The sequence below is a fragment of the Dermochelys coriacea genome, chromosome 1 (assembly GCF_009764565.3).
Source record: "Dermochelys coriacea isolate rDerCor1 chromosome 1, rDerCor1.pri.v4, whole genome shotgun sequence".
In the NCBI taxonomy this organism is placed as follows: domain Eukaryota; kingdom Metazoa; phylum Chordata; order Testudines; family Dermochelyidae; genus Dermochelys; species Dermochelys coriacea.
The window spans coordinates 214,484,444-214,500,994 of NC_050068.2; the positions used below are offsets into that span (position 1 = coordinate 214,484,444).

Sequence of the window (16,551 nt, forward strand, 5' to 3'; positions counted from 1 at the left end):
CCACTCCCAGTCCTTATTCAAGCCTAAATTAATTGTGTCCAGTTTGCAAATTAATTCCAATTCAGCAATCTCTCATTGGAGTCTGTTTTTGAAGTTTTTTTGTTGAAGAATTGCCACGTTTAGGTCTTTAATTGAGTGACCAAAGAGATTGAAGTGTCCTCCGACTGGTTTTTGAATGTTATAATTCTTGACGTCTGATTTGTATCCATTTATTCTTTTATGTAGAGACTGTCCAGTTTGGTCAATGTACATGGCAGAGGGGCATTGCTGTCACATGATGGCATATATTCCTAAGAATGGGATCCACAAAAGCCAACACACTGATTGGGGAGCTAACCAGTCGGAAATACTCAGGAGACGGCTGTGGCCTAAATTGCATCTGTGAAAGATCTTTAGGAACCTACAGAATTAGGAGGCGGCTGAGCAGGGCTTTTGAGGATCTCAGTGGGATCTAAATGTTGGACTTAGGTGCTTAAAATAGTAGTTCGGTGTCTAGGGCCTAGATTTGTAAAGTTATTTAAGCATTGCTGCTCTCAGCACTTAGGAGTCTACATTCCATTGAGAGTTGATGGTATTTAGACTTCTAAATCCCTTTTGAAATGAGATTTAGACTACTGAATCTTTTAGGTGCTAAAAGTCTTGGCCCATGTCTTTTTGTGGACCTCGCTCTCCAATACTATTTAATCTCACTGCTTTGTATTAATGCCCTCTTACCAATTTCTGACAGGTGCATTAGTAAGCATGGCTATGATCCAAGGCAGTTGAAGTCAGTGGGCTTCTTTCTATTGACTTCAGTGGATTTTGGATGAAGCCTGAAGTGAACAAACTAGAAAAGCAGTGATGATGCATTAAATGAACAACATACACTCTTTACTCAACTAGTTACCAATATTTATAGTAATACTTCATGATAAATGTTCTAGAGAGGCCCCAGTTTGTTTAAATCCTGAGATTTAATCTATTTCTTGGGGAGGACTCTTGCACCAGAAGGCATCACAATCCTTTTGAGAGTTACTGGAAAATCTGTGCAAAAAGCAGTGCTTGCCTCGTAGGGCATCCAGTAATTTATCAGGGAGGTTACATAAACATGAGATCATTATCATGCCTAGACATTTCTGGCCTGGAATTCTCCCAGGTACATGGTTTATGGGGGAGTTTCCTGCACCAGGCGGGGAACTCCTCAAGTAACCTGTCTCCCTTTATTTACTTTTCTAGCTGAAATCAGGAAGTTCAGGCAGGAACTGCCAAATTAAATGAAATAAATGGCACTTGATCAAAATCAGTGTTTGGTTACACTTTCTGATTCAGGGACTGTAGTAACACAGCTTGTGTTTTATGATACCTTTACCTGTCACTAATTAATAAGAGCCTAGCCAAGTAAATACAATTTACTTGTGGAACTGCAGTCTAAAAGTGTATATATTATTATATATGAAACCAAAGGTGTAATAGATATTTCAGTGAAGTTATTAACTGACTGTTATATAGCACGGTAACTAGCTTTAAGATATAACCAGAGTGTAATTACACAGCACTGGCATCCTATGTACTGTGTAATTACAGTCACTGGTGTAACCAAAAGATTGGCTTGAGTTTGAGTTTTGTGCAAAGTTCCAAGCTTTTCAGTATTCTATTCAAACCAATCCACGCTGTCCCTAATTTCAGTGAGATTATTTTCCTGAGGATTTTCCCACACCTTATCCGGGATAGATCAATCAGATTCATTATTCTCAGTTCCTGTCCTGGGTTCCTACAGTGAGTCACATGGCTGAGAGGATTGCTTCCTCCCCTGTCTCCTAACACCCTCCATAAGAAGCATCCTCATTAGTAAAAAACAAGGTTTCCCTAAGGTTTTGTTTACACTACAGAGTTTTGTTGTTGCAAGTTGTGCCGACGTACAGCCACGGCTGTAATTAAACTGCTGTTGCATGTCCACATTATGCTCCATCTGTTGGTGGAACACATTCACAACAGCAACTCTTGCATCAACGCTGAGAGCAGTGCACTGTAATTAGCTATCCCACTGCGCAACTGGCCACATGGTGCTTAGGGAAGCATTTGTGTGAGGCTGTATGATTGAAACATGAACAGTTATAATCATTAATATTGCCACTGTTAGTCGATTGCAACACATCTTGTACAAAGTGTATCATGTAAGGTGTCAGTGGAAAACTTATGACTTGCTGAATATGATTACCCTATTTATATGCATGTATCATTTTTGTATTGGAAGTTATGAATATTGACAAGGTATCAGTATTTTAGATGTGTGTGCTCCTAGAATAACACCCACCAGGTAGTTTATATCCAGTCTAACCAGCATATTGTGACTGGACCATTCAAGTTGATGGCCCATTAACGAACTCAGTGAGCCATAGAAGAAGCTTATCCCCGCTCAGGGAGCCTTCCTGTGGACACCTTAGCCAGAATAGGGGTAATGGCTGCTTCTGTGACTCATCATAGCACACAAGAGCATATGACTTGCTCACATGACCCTGGACTCCATCTTGTACCAGTACTTTTCCACAAATTAAGACTGAGAGCGTTCCCTCCACATGAGAGAAATTATAAAAGGCCCAGGAAGCATCTCCATTTTGCCTCTTTCCTGCTCTGATCTCTGGACTTTCACTAAAAGGTGCATTCCAACCAATGGACTTCCAATATTTTGGAAGTTAAGTTACTGGAGACATTATAAGCGAGTAGTTTATTCCTTCATTGCTTCAAAGCTGATACAAGAACTTTGCAATGAGTGTATGCATTTGGTTTCTTTGACCATTATAACTTTATCCTCTTTCTTTTCACTTATAAACAAACCTTTATATATTAGATACTAAAGGATTGGCAACAACGTGATTATTGGGCAAGATCTGAGTTATATATTGGCCTGGCAGTGTGGGTGATCTCTTGGGATTAGAAGAACCCTTTTTTTGATTCAATTGGTTTTAAATAGCCACTCATCATTAAGTCCAGTGTCTGAGTGGTGAAACAAGGGCTGGGATACCTAAGGAGGCTGCATTTCTGAATTCTTGTTAACCAGTGTGGTGACATAGAAGTTTACTTTTGTTACTGGCCTGGTATATTTTATGGAAGAATAACCACCAGTTTGGAGTGGGTGTGCCCTGTTTTTCAGCAGTTTGTCCTGAATCTGGTATTCTCATCTGGGAACTACTGAGGCACAGTGACAGTTTGCAATGCCTTATGGGGCAGGTACAGCATCACATGATGAAGGCTTCTCAATCCCATCGTTCCATGGGCATCCTACTAGATTGCCAGACACTTTTCACCTGTCCTGGTAACCTGCAACCCAGCCATCTCTGTCCGAAAGGTTAAACAGCAATGCAGGATCCAGTATTGTGCTGTGCGTAATGAACACAAGGCTGTAAGAGGAGCCCAGTGGGGGGCTACTTGGCTGGGGGTTGCCTTGAAGGAGAATATTAACACTGAGGCACAGTAATGTGTGTTTCTGTTGTGTGCTGAGCCTGGCATTGTTTGTTTTAACCATGCTATGGACCTGGTAATGATTGCTGTGTGTGCCCAAAAAAATAACACATTTTAAATCACTTTTTAAAGTAGCACTCGGTAATATGACCAAACTGACAGTTCTGAACAGTAGCACAAGAATCCCACAGAAGTGTGTGTGTGTGTGTGTGGAGGGGGAGAGTGTGTGACAAGGAAGGGGTGTGTGTGTGAGTGAGAGAGAGACAGAGATGGAGTGGGTGTGGGGTGGAGAGTGGGTGTGTCAGCACACTGCTTCATTAAGTTCAGACAGCAGCGGAAAACAACCAATGCTGAAGCAGAAGCTGGTGCACAGACAGCTGGTGTCCCTCTTGTCCTCCGCCCCAGCTCAGCAGAGACCGGTACACCAGCGGGAGGAGGGGGACACTCCAACATCAGCCCCTCCCTCCCTCCCTGGCTTTACATAGCACAGCACAGCAGGAGTCTCTTTCCCCCCACCCCTTTTGCTAACTAAACTGTAGAGTCGACAAGGCTGAATTCTAAGATTCCTCCATTTTAGGCAGTGTGGTGGCTGGGTTGGGTTCCTGCCAGAGGTGAAAGTGTGCCGCTACAGGCTGGTACAGCGTACCAGTAAGAAGTGGCCACCGGTACAGTCCTGTATGCAACCAACGTACGGGTCCTGGTGATTTAAAAGGGCCTGGGGCTCCCAAGCACCGCTACTGTGGCGTCGGCTGGAGCCCCGGGCTCTTTAAAGCACCACTGGAATCCTGGGCGGCGCAGGCTGGACAGTACGGAAGGGCTGGCTGGGGGAGGCTGATGCCACAGCCCGCCCCTTCCTCACAAGGCCCCGCCCCTTCCGGGGTCCCGGAGCTGGGCCCCGTACCAATAAGTCTTATATGTTGCTTTCACCCCTGGTTCCTGCTTTTATCCTCATTTCACATTCTAGCAGCATTTCCCACCATCTGCCCACAGACCCAGTTCTGACAGAGACTAGGGAAAAATTAAAAGATGAAGCGGCAGAGAGGTTCCCTTATCTCCTTCTGTGCGGTCAATATGTTACAGAAGTCCTGTTTTAGAGAACAGATTGGCAAAGAGCCCATCCTGAGGATGAGTAAAACTGTATTCTAAAACATGTTTGGACATCAGCTAAGTCTTTGGTAAACACAGTTGCTTACTGCAGAAGTTGAGCATCTCAGTGGTTTCAACCAGGCTTTGAAATTAACACCATCGGCCTCATTAGCGATGCTTTAACCCAAACAACTGAAAGTCCCTTTGTTCTGAGCGCCTTGTGCGGGGGCAGCACACTTCACCTTAGCACAGTGAAAACTTCCTGTATAGATGCAGCTGGAACATCGCAGAGTAAAGAATTCTCCCTCTCTCTCAGCTCACATTGACCATATTCTCAGAGGATAGACTCTGAACTCTCTTCTTTCCCTGAGGACATCTATGTAGGACTGACTACACAAGTGCACCTCTTAAAGTTCTATTCCAGAAATCCACTTGACAGACCTCTGAACATATAAACAGGTATTGCCACCAAGTGGTCTTTGGGTCTTCCTTGTTAAAGTAGATAATTGGCATAGCTGTGATTTACCTCTCCTGTCCTGTTCATATGAGTGTTAATTGGATTATATAACTTTTGTATTTTTTAACTCTGGTAAAATTTAGTATACGTGACAAACATTTGGGATGTAATATTTTGAGCAGTCCCTGTAGCATTTTGCTTCTGCATTTATTGCTGTGTGTTCTATGTCATTCTATTACAAACATACAAGATCACCACCAACCAGGGAAGGAAAGGAATAGGATACATATACTGATTTCAGAAAGCTCTTTGGTAAAGTCTCAAGAAATCTTATTGAAAAGTTAATTCAAGTTGTCTTAGAAATCAGCATTGTCTCTTGGACTGAAAGCTTGCAGAGGGACCAGGAACAAAAGCTAATAAATATGATATATTGAATGCAGAGTATGCAGCTAATGGGGGGGGGGGGGTAGAAGAAACCGGTAGAAGATAAGTTTTCTCATTATTTATGTGGACTAGGGTGTAATGAGCATGTTAATAACATTTTCAAATGATATTAAAAGAAAAGGTGTTCTGAGCTCTAGAGGAGTCGGAGAAGTCATATAAAAGGTTTAGAAATATAGAAAGGGCCCAACAAATGAAATAAAGACAAACATTTTATTCCTATACAAAATATGTGCACCTGAAATCTTGCTGACAGTGCTTACATATGAATTGTGGAGAACAGGGTGCAGGGTTCTTGCCCTCTCACTCAAAGCCTGAGTTTGTTGACTATTGTGGCATGAGGAAAAAACCATCTGAGCTGTTTTGGGTCTGCAGGGTGAGCAGGAGTAAAGTATGAAACCTTTTTTTGGTAATAAAAACAGCAGATAACTACACACAACAGAATGAATTGGTTGGGTAAGTGCCATTTTTACACATTTTTTGAGAGTGCGATCATCCTTTACAGTTGTGTTTTTTGGTGGGGTGTTGCAAGGAATCAGGTTGCTTTATTTCAGTTTTCTTAAGGTTTGTTTGGCTTTAGCTATTGATATGTTCTAACAACTTTCTTGTCAGCTAAAGTAAATTTTCTGGAAGCAGATAAAAATGATAAGTAGTACATACTGAACTCCCTGCTCAATATGCAATTTTAATTCGTCCCAATATTCTTGCTCCCATAGAAAAATCTATTAGGGCATAAAAAAAGGTTGAGATTTATTTATATTTGTTTGCTTTCTGTGGCAGAAATACACAGCTCTGTCAGGTCAATTCCTCATTCAACCCCATCACCCACCTCAGTCCACCAAAGAAAAGTCTAAATTTTCTATCCTATATCCCCCCAGAATGAACGAACAGGAGGTGACCTACTCAGAACTGAAATTTCACACTCCTACTCAACAGCAAAGCAGACAGAGAGCTTAGATCACCAAGAACAAAGGTACCTTGCATTACAAGCTATTGACTCTATACATGCTGGAGTTTTACTTAGGACCACATTAAGACTTAGGCACTAGAGGCCAATGCCTAGGACCCCATCTCCTGGAGTCATGTGATTACAGTAGAATCCAAGCTTTAATTAAAAAAATATTCTAGCCCTTATGTTTGTGGAAAAAAAGAAAAAGGCTTAAAAATGTGAATTGGCCATAACCAATGCACTTACACCTGCCTGAATCTGCAAAGAGCTTGAAACAATGGCTCTGAGAAGTGTGAGCTGCCCTGTTCATCTCAATAGGGTGTAAACTTCAAGGCCCACTGCTCTTGGAAGATAACTCCAACCCCACCCTTGCCGTAGAGTCTACATGTGCCAGAAATTAAAGATTGAAGCAGGGCTGGACAGCCCATCTAAGCAGTTGAACTCTTGTTGCTGGGGTGAACATTGGGAACTCACTCTGCAGCCACGTTTTACTCTTCTAAAGAGAAGGGGGCCTTTGCTGGTGACCTGCCTGTCTGAGAAGGGAGTGGATTGTCCTGCCACTGCTACTCCAAATGGGCAGTGACACATGGGGGTGGGACGTTGGAGCTGTTCCATGTTCTCTGTGTCTATAAAATCTCCCCACTATAATTTTCCACAGTATGCATCCGATGAAGTGAGCTGTAGCTCACGAAAGCTTATGCTCTAATAAATTTGTTAGTCTCTAAGGTGCCACAAATACTCCTTTTCTTTTTACGGATACAGACTAACGCGGCTGCTACTCTGAAACCTGTCAATATGCACAGAGTGGCACAGGAGTCCCTGGAGATCCCATCTAAGAGTCGGAAAATACCAGTTTGCTGATCACTGCTCATGCTATGCTACTCCATGCTGTGTAGTATGAAAATCTTTGTGGTGACTGAGAACTCTGTAGTAACAATTTGAGCCCCCAGGAAACTGGGATGGATCCCCCTTTATCGTGGCCCTTACTGGGACATGTTGTTGCTTATCAGCCTTTCCTGCTTAAAAGGAAATTTTTATCCAGTATTCCCTTAACTCTCTCCACAAATAGACACAGCCATGTCTGAAATCATTTCCTATTCTCCCCACAAAATGGCAAGGTATGAAAGTTTGGGGTAGATGTGTCAGGGGAGATTGCACACTGAACATTGGCCTTTCCATTCAGGGCGCCCAAGCATATGGCTTCACAGGAGACTCCAGCTTTCTTGAACTGGCCTTGAACAGTAAAAGGATTTTTAAAATGAAAGAAGAATCTCATGAGTGTGATTTTTTTTATATAAATTATTTCTTTAACATCAAAAATAATTAGAACTGGAAATAATAAACTTACCTCTCTTTGTCCTTCTATCTTGCAAGCCATTCGGATGTTATTTTCTGTTTTTCCATCTAGTAATCAGATGGCAGCAGGGAATTCTGGAAAATCTTACCTGCCAGCAAATTATCTTGGAAAACCAAACTCGTGAGCTACAAGAAATCCTAGAAAACCTCACATGGGAGAGAGATCATCTTCAAACTCAGAATATTAATTTCTTGAAGACTTTGCAGTCAAAAGGTACAGGTTTGTCTTTGGCAAACAACTGTGTTTCTTGTATTTAGCTTTAGTCTTGGTAATTTTCAACAGAACTTCTGAAATGGCATAAAAAAGTGGAAAAAAGTTATTTTTTATTTCTAAATTTCCCTCATTTTTTGAAATTCAATTTAAAAAAAAACCAACTAGTTCTAATGAATATATTTTCTAACCAGAGAAATATAACCCAAATCACCCAACCCCCCAGTCTCTGCTGGACTTGATGGTAGTGATCAGGAGCCAGTTACAGCTCCATAATCCTGGTGCTGGTTTTACATAGGCCCCAGTCCTGGGGGTGTTAAGGGTATCTTGGGTTCTGTGGCCCCTCCCATTCTCTCTACAAATACATAACTTGTGCCGGGACTTGAACATGGTGTTTGCCAGCAGAGGACTCCCTCACTCCAAGGATATCCCTAGAAGCCAGTTTCCACCCTCTTGCACTACCAAAGTGGCAAAAGAGAGAAGCATCTATACCATGATCTGATTCTAATAGCTTCCAGCACTTCTGTAGTCCAGGTTGTGACATTTTAGATTAATTACAATGCTTTACTTTTGTATAGGAACACGGAAAATCTGTCAATGTGCTCCTTGTGTACACTTTCTTCAACGAAAGGGCTAAACAACTGATAACATACAAAACGGCCAACATTTTCTGTTGGCATAACTCTATTGAAGTTAATGGTATTTTGCCAGCACAGAGTTATCCCATTATGTATTGCAGGAAGAAAGTTGGATGAAAATGAAGAAAAATCTGGGTTGCTTGTTTTAAATATTATAAAAATTCTTGAATTAATTATTCAATTAATATTATTCTACCAACTCCATACGGGAACATTAAATCCCATCTCAACACAGAATATGGTTCTTAATCAACATCAGCTGCTAATGAACAGAGAGATTGAGGGGCATTATGGGAATTAACTCACCAGCTGTTCACTTCTGGAGAGCGGCATTCAAATGCTGGATTTCTAGTCACAAGCAATATGAGTTTGTTGCAAATAGTTTTTCAGTCATTATGGCCCTTATTAAACAAAGCATTTGAACCTGTGTGTCAGTCCCATTAATTTCAGTGCAATGTAAGCATGTGCTTAGGAGCTTTGCTGCATTGGGGCCAAAATAACTAAGGGTATGTCTACATTTAAAATGCTACAGCTGCACCACTGTAGTTCTTCAATGAAGACACTCCCTGCACCAATGAGAGGGGTTCTCCCATCAGTGGAGGTAATCCACCTCCCAGAGAGATGGTAGCAAGGTTCTTCCACTGACCTTTAACTATGCTGCTCAGGGATATGGATTTTTCATACCCCTGAGTGACATAGTTAAACTGACTTAATTTTCTAATTGTAGATCGGACCTAAGAATGCTATAACATGTTCAGCTTTGCTGAACTGGAGACCCTTAATGCAGCAAGACTCTGTGTGCTTCAGTCAGCTATTTGCACATGCAATTTCAGCAAATTCAACATTTCCCAGAGTAAACTGATTTTTGGGGAATTTTCCATCACACATTTTAATGGATAATTTCAAACCAGCTTTACAACTTGCCTTATATACTCTTAGCATACCGACCAGTTCACAGTTTGTCTCTCTCACTAGAAAGGGAATGAAAACTTGAAAGGGCAGCCTGGCATTCTGGGGGTGTGGGCAATTTAAACTTCCACTTTTTCTGCTTTAGCCCCTTACTCCTCCCCTTCCAGCACACCCAACTGCTTCTCTTCACTTCCCATAGCCACAGGAGGCCTCCTCTTTGTTCTCCTGTCACAGAGTAGCTGGTCCCGGTCAATAGACCAGACCTAGTGCCCCTGTGTCACAGTAGGTGAGCCTAATCCAGCCAGTTAGAAGGGACTATAAAGGACTGCTAAAGGCCAAGCAAAAGAGAGAGTGATTGGGCTAAGCAGTGCCTATGGATGGAAAGCCAGACTAGCTTGGCGCTAGCTCCTACAGTGAGTTCCAAAGCAAAGGACTAAGTGCTCAGGGAGGCAGCCCTGAGTCTACTCTACAAGAAGGGAACTGAGCTGACTAGAGCTGGGAAGCTGCCTAGTGCAAGGTGCTGGAGGCTCGGGGGAGGGTGGCCCAAAAGCCAGAGAACAAAGAGTGAGTTAAAAGATGATTTTCTGTTTGTTTACTCACTTGTGCAAGAGAACAAACCTATTTGGAAGAGACCTGGCATAGCTGAACATACTTGTCTGATAGCTGGAGGGGGTGGGAGAAGTTTCTCATGGTTACATCCTCCCATTAACTTTCCACCCCTTTACTTGTGTGTTATGGGGTAAAAATTGTTTTTGTATTTAAGCAATGTTGTAGGGAGCACTGTGATGCTGGAGGGAGTGTCTTTCACATGGGCTAGGAAAACAAGAACTCCTGAGGTCTCATGCAACAAAATCAGACCCATTTCCCCCAAACCTGATAAACAGGAATATTGTTCTAGTATCCTACTAGGTTAACATTTGGCTAAAAAATATTGACTAACTACCTTGTGCCTAATTAGGTACAATTTACTCTTTACAGTCTCACATAAGCAAATTCTCATTTTCAAATATAGCACAGCTGTGTTCTTTAACTGTTATTTCAACTCATTGTCCTTTTATAAAAATGTAATGAGCAGTTTGAGATCTTTATTTGGAAATTGCTATGTAAATGTCAGCTGCCATTATTACTAACCTAATATGTCAGGTACACTGCTTTATTTTCAGGTCATCTGTGGTGAGATGGTCTCTCTGTATCATAACAAGATTGACAGATTAGAAGGACACTGTCCATACTGTAAGCATGAGACACTCCTGTAAGAGAGTAGCAGACACCTTGAGAGTGCTGTCTGCATGTTACATCAACTACATATGGTGTCTAGACTGTACCTGTTCCCGGTGTATAGTGTGCTAAGCAATTTTCCAAAGAAAATGACACAATCTTAGCTAAGTACTAATAACTAAAGCTGATAAAAAATTTCCCTCCACCATTTTGTGATGGATAATTGCCTCTCTTTTTAACTGTTTGCAGTAATGTAGCTGTGTTGGTCCCAAGATATTAGAATGACAAGGTGGGTGAAGTAACATCTTTTACATAGTGGCACATGAGTCTTTCATTTGGGGAGGCTACACCCAGGAGAGCCAGAAGCTCCCTAGAAGTGGGGAGCCCACTGGTGCCCAGACTGTGGCCCTGTCCCCCTCTGCCCCTCCCCTGAACCATGCCCAGGCTTCCTCCTCCCCCTGAAGACCCACCAGCCACTCGCTCAGGGAGCAACAAAGAGCTGGGGGCAGGGGAACCAGCAACAACTGCAGGAGGGAGGAGATCCCATAGGGGGTATATGGGGAGGAGCAGAGAACAGCGAGGACGCTGGACATGACCAAACAATGGGGTGAAGACAGAGAATGGCACCGGGTGTGTGTGGAAAGGCAGGTAGAGGGACGAGAGTGCAGGCTGATGTAGGAAGGGGAAGGACCTCTGAGGGAGAGCACATGTGCCCAGGTCCACATGGACATGGGCAGGAGGAGAAACACTGCAGCTGAAGGGCGGGGGAAGGCAGGTGGGCAGTGCAGCACCAGGGATGCAAGGAGGGCTTCATGCCACTCAACCCTCCTCCCAGTGGGGGAGGGGCAGATCAGGGGGGCAGGGCCATTGGTCTGGGCACCAGTGCCCCACCCTCTTCCAGGTAGCTTCCGGCGCTCCTGCTCACAGGGTGCAGAGGAGGTGGGCCAATGCACCTCCAAAGGGAAGTAACCTGCATCTGGCATTTGCCCCCTGAATGTCCAGCCTTTTTTATTTTGTGGAGGCTTAATCTCTTATACGTGCTGCCCATAATCTTTTATTGGACCAACTCCTTTTGGTGAAAGATACAAGATTTCAAGCTGCAACGAGCTGCTATTTAAGATGAAGAAGAAGCAGCTGTGTAGCTCAAAAGCTTGTCTCTTTCACCAACAGAAGTTGGTCCAATAAAAGATCTTACTTCACCTAGCTTCTCTCTCTGTTAACAGTTTTCTCAGAATTATAGGTTTATTTGAAATGTTTCATTTTTTATGAAAAATTATAAACATTTTTTTCATGTGCAATCATTTCCCTTGTTATCTTGCTATCTCTTCATTTACCCACTCATTTTCCCTTTTAATATTTTCGACACTACAAATATGGGAGAGAAGGGGAAGGCGGGAGGGGGAATAAAAAAAATTCTCAGGAAACTTTGAAAAATGATTTTTAAAATTTCTAAGGAAAAAAAAATTGGTATTTTTGACTATTTATACTAGACATTGTAGAGTCAGAGGGTGAAATATCAGTATCAGCTCTCAGGTGAATTTGTTGGAAAGAGAACCCAATGTCTAATTGACTCTCACTCAGATCTGACCCTCTACACATATATTTTCTCATGAAGGAGACAAGTGCATCATTTGTCCAAAGAACTGGATACAGCATGGGAAGGACTGTTATGAACTTTCATCTGGAATAAAATTGTGGTCTGTGTGTAAAGAATATTGCTCTTCCCTGGGCTCCAGACTGCTGAAGATAGACAGCAAGGAAGAGCTGGTAGAGTCTATTTCATTTCTTTTGAATTCCTGTATATCCCAAACTACAAATAACTGATTTGTCAAAGATGGGAGAGGAAGAGGTTATATTATGTATTGATGTGTCTGATTGCTATATGATTTTATGGGGAAAATACCAAATCTACAAATTTGACTGATACAAATAATAAAATTGTCCTAACCTCTGAGGGCTATTAACTTATCACTCTCCACTCATCCCTCCTTGATAGCCTTGGAAAATAAGATTTGTCTTGATAACCATACCTTTTCTACTCATGATATGATCATTGGCTTGCTATGAGTCCCTAATCCATACCAGCTGTATCCTCAGTTCCAAAGGGACCCTTAGCTAACTTTGTATATTGGAGAAGTGGAAAGAATTTAGAATGATCACTGATTTAAGCAGTTAAAGGAATTGAGAGTATGGCTTCTCTGCAGTTTTAACACAAGTTATCTACTCTTGAATTATTTCTCTTGAGTTAGCCTACCTGGAGTGAGAGCAGACGCAGTGTGAACACTAGCACTGAACTCCCCTATATGTACCACCAAGACTTCTGGGGGTGTATTCCATAATTCTTAGCACTGCAGTAAGCTGAGTTCCTCTGAGTTCTTTCCCTGTGAATTGTGAGAGAACTTGTCTGTTCTTTCTAGGCACCTGGGGATAATTATTCTCTAATGCTTTCCCACTAACAGTACACAAGTGGAGCTCGCCTGCATCCACACTACAGTGTCATAGACGATTAGGGTTGGAAGAGACCTCAGGAAGTCATCTAGTCCAACTACCTGCTCAAAGCAGGATCAACACCAACAAATCATGTTAGCCCCCTCGGGTGGAATCACTGTACCTTTAATGTATTCCTTCATGGAGAGAAGAGGAGGTACACTGGAGAAAAGTTTATTTATAAAACAAACCCCCTACATTACGGCCCCTTTTCTGGGTGTAAGGAATTCTGTGATTTGTCAGCTGGCAGTTGGACCTATGTAGAACATAAGCCATATTCCTTTCCTTCGAATCTATAACTATAGGAAGGGCAGATGCAGGGAACTGAGTTGTGTTGTTTTTTTAAGAGGTGGTAAAAATTTATTTCCAAATTTTTTAATAAAATTATTTTGTTTGAAAACTTTCATTGACATTTTTCAGTGAAAAAATGTGAAAGAATTTTTTAGTTTTAAATTGAAATGTTCATTTCATTTTTTTTAAACACACCAAAAAAAATCAGTTTTCAGTGTTCTGGTTTTATAGGTTTTCTGCTTCCCCCTCTTACCTCAAGCTATTTTCCAACTTGAAAAGTGGGGAGTAAAGCAAAAAAAAAAAGTGTTACTGTAGGGGGGAGGTTTTTCATTGATTATCCCCCTCACCTTCTCTCTCCCTCTCACTTCTTCCCCATTTTTTTACATGGGGGGAAAAGAAGGAAAAATAAGAAAGTGATGGGGAGAGGGGGAGATAAATATCTGAAAACCAATAATCAAAACCTTTTAGGTTGTCAAAAACTAAAATGGAAAAAATGTAGCGAATATTGAAGAATCTGTGGGAAACATTTTGATTTTGGTGAAACTGCATATTTTATGGAAAAAATTATCAGGCAAATTTCTGCCAGTTCTACCATATTTTTGACTCTCTTTTTTTTCTACTCAATAGGACTTCATAAAACCACTGACAAGTTTTCCTTACTGGATGGGATTATTGTATAATGACACCAAAGGCTACTGGCAATGGGAAGATGGTACTGCACTCACCACTGATGTGTAAGACTTTGCTACTATTTCCCTGCGTATTTATCGCGGAATCTTTATAGGATGCAAAGACCAAGGGAGAGCCAGTTGTGAAGTCTGACCCCAGAAGTGTGTGTGTGATTCACTGGATCAGGACTGCAATGTAGCATAAATCATCCTGCCTCCCAGTTGGGGCCTAGTAGCAGAGAAGGGTGGAATATGTCCTGAACAGAACTGGCTGAATGAAAAACTTTTACTCTAAAATGACCTTTTAAAACTTTTTTTTGCAAAACACCTGTCTTTGAAAATGTTTGCTTTTTCTGATACTTTTAATCTAAACTTTCTATGGCAATAGGGATTTTTTTTTGCTTACGCTTTTTTTAATGTCCCATTCACTGAAATTTTTTTGAAAAATCATTCTGATAACATCACCAACAATTTGGGAAAAACCCCAAATGGACTGGCTTTGAGCCCCGTAAAATGGAAACAACTTTGACTTTTTTCCTGATTTCTCCCTCCCTTCCCCGGCTGTAGTCTTGAGGTTCAGGAAACAATAGGTGTTTGTTTGTTTTTCATCTGCCAATAATTTCTAAGGGAAAAAAAATAATTGTAGGTACAATTCCACTTAATAATTTTCTACATTATTTCTGAGCTGAACACTGAAAGGTTGTGCAAGTGTTGGAAAAAGCACTGTTGAATACCAGGTCCCAAATAACTGGGGATGCTGGAAGTTAGGAATAAGGGCATTAGCATCCTTCTGCACTGTACTTCACTCTAGTCAACATTACTAGCTTACTGTTCTCATAACCTCACTTCCATTTTTTTTTAAAAGCTACTCTGCTCATCACAATTATACTGTGTTGTCATTGTAACTATATATGATTTTTGATATGTGACTTGTCTGGCTGACAGTAAAATGTCTCTTCATCCCAGGTTTCCAAGTCTGAGAAGTTATCATGGTCCACATTACTGTGCAACACTGAAAAATGGAAAAGCCTGGGGCTATTCTTATGAAAGCCTAAACTTTTATATGTGTGAAAAGGGTCTGTTTAGCTAAAGTCTTCTGTAGTGGCACAAGAATGAACATAGAAAGTATGAGGTCCTATTTCGGAGCTATATTTCCAGATGCTACAGTAGCCTGTATTTATAAGGCTCCATCTTGTATGGTGCTGAGTATGGAGTCCAACTTAAATCATCCAACTCCGACATAAGTTATTTAATTTTTGAGCACTGTGGTCCTGTTTCAGCAGTGCACAAAACAGGAAAGGGTCCCTACTATGCTGTTAAAATTCTCTGCTGTTCTCACAGAAAGTGCTTGTAAGCTATTATAGAAGGAGATGGCTCCTCTTTCACTAGGAGGAGCAATAACAACACTCCACTTCACCAACTAGCCTTCTGATCTTGGCCCTTGTTGCTATTGTTCATCTGTTCCAAAATCCTGATCAGCCTCCAGAATGTGACACTGCTGTGGAGCCAGCTTGAGGCTATTCCCCCAGGATTCACCCATCTCACACGGAGAACTCTTATCTCCTGTTGCCAAGATACCAGTTTTTATACAAAATCTTTTTTTTTTCTAACTTTTTTTGTCCTGTGCCAAGAATATTTTTTTACCCATGATATCCGTATTTGATTGCTTACTATTAAACAACTAAAACAATAATCTAATTCTTTTGTAATTACTATTTTGGCTTTGAGAGGTTCTTTTTAACTTCCTCTCCCCAATATCATTATGCCATCTAACAACAATCAGAAAGGAAACCATGGAGCAGATTTAGATCACTTCTTACTAGAGACCTTACTCTGATGCAGTGGTTCTCAACCCATGGCCTGTGGGCCATTTGTGGCCCAATCAGCACACAGCTTCAGCCCATGTGACATCCTCAAGGTAGTATAAATATATTGTGTGGCTATGGCCAATGTAACACAGAGAGAGTTGTATATGCAACCCACAATGGTAAATAGGTTGAGAACCACTGCTCTGATGCAATTGGAACAGAGCTCTTACTGGAGTATGGGGTCTCTTACCCAGCCCTTCCTTTGGCTACAAATGAAGAGAAGAATCCATCAAGGCAGAGTTTCCCACAATCACTTCAAAGAAGTCCAAGTGTAAGCCATGATCGCTCAATGTGGTGCTGATCTTGCTATGGCCTGGTCAAACAGAGTTAGTCTTTTAGGTTAGACACTAGAGGCTCATGGGTTAAGATCCATGGGTTAAGGCTCATGGGGTGGATCTTGCTGTTAACAATCCACCCAAAGGAATCATGCAAATAAACAAAATATGTGTGTGCTTGTCTCAGACAATGGCCATATTAAGTACATGTGTGCGGCAGTACCATTGATCATTTATCAGTACCGTTATCTTTGAAAAG

The 16,551-nt window shown here is 41.6% G+C and overlaps 1 long non-coding RNA gene across 1 annotated transcript; it reads left to right on the plus strand.

The window, feature by feature from the left end:
- The first annotated feature begins 9,865 nt into the window (after window positions 1–9,865).
- LOC119848391 lies at window positions 9,866–15,767 on the plus strand. Its single transcript, XR_005290247.2, has 5 exons — window positions 9,866–10,002; window positions 10,953–10,992; window positions 12,319–12,470; window positions 14,109–14,215; window positions 15,116–15,767. It is a non-coding gene; the product is annotated as an uncharacterized LOC119848391 (long non-coding RNA).
- The last annotated feature ends 784 nt before the right edge of the window (window positions 15,768–16,551 follow it).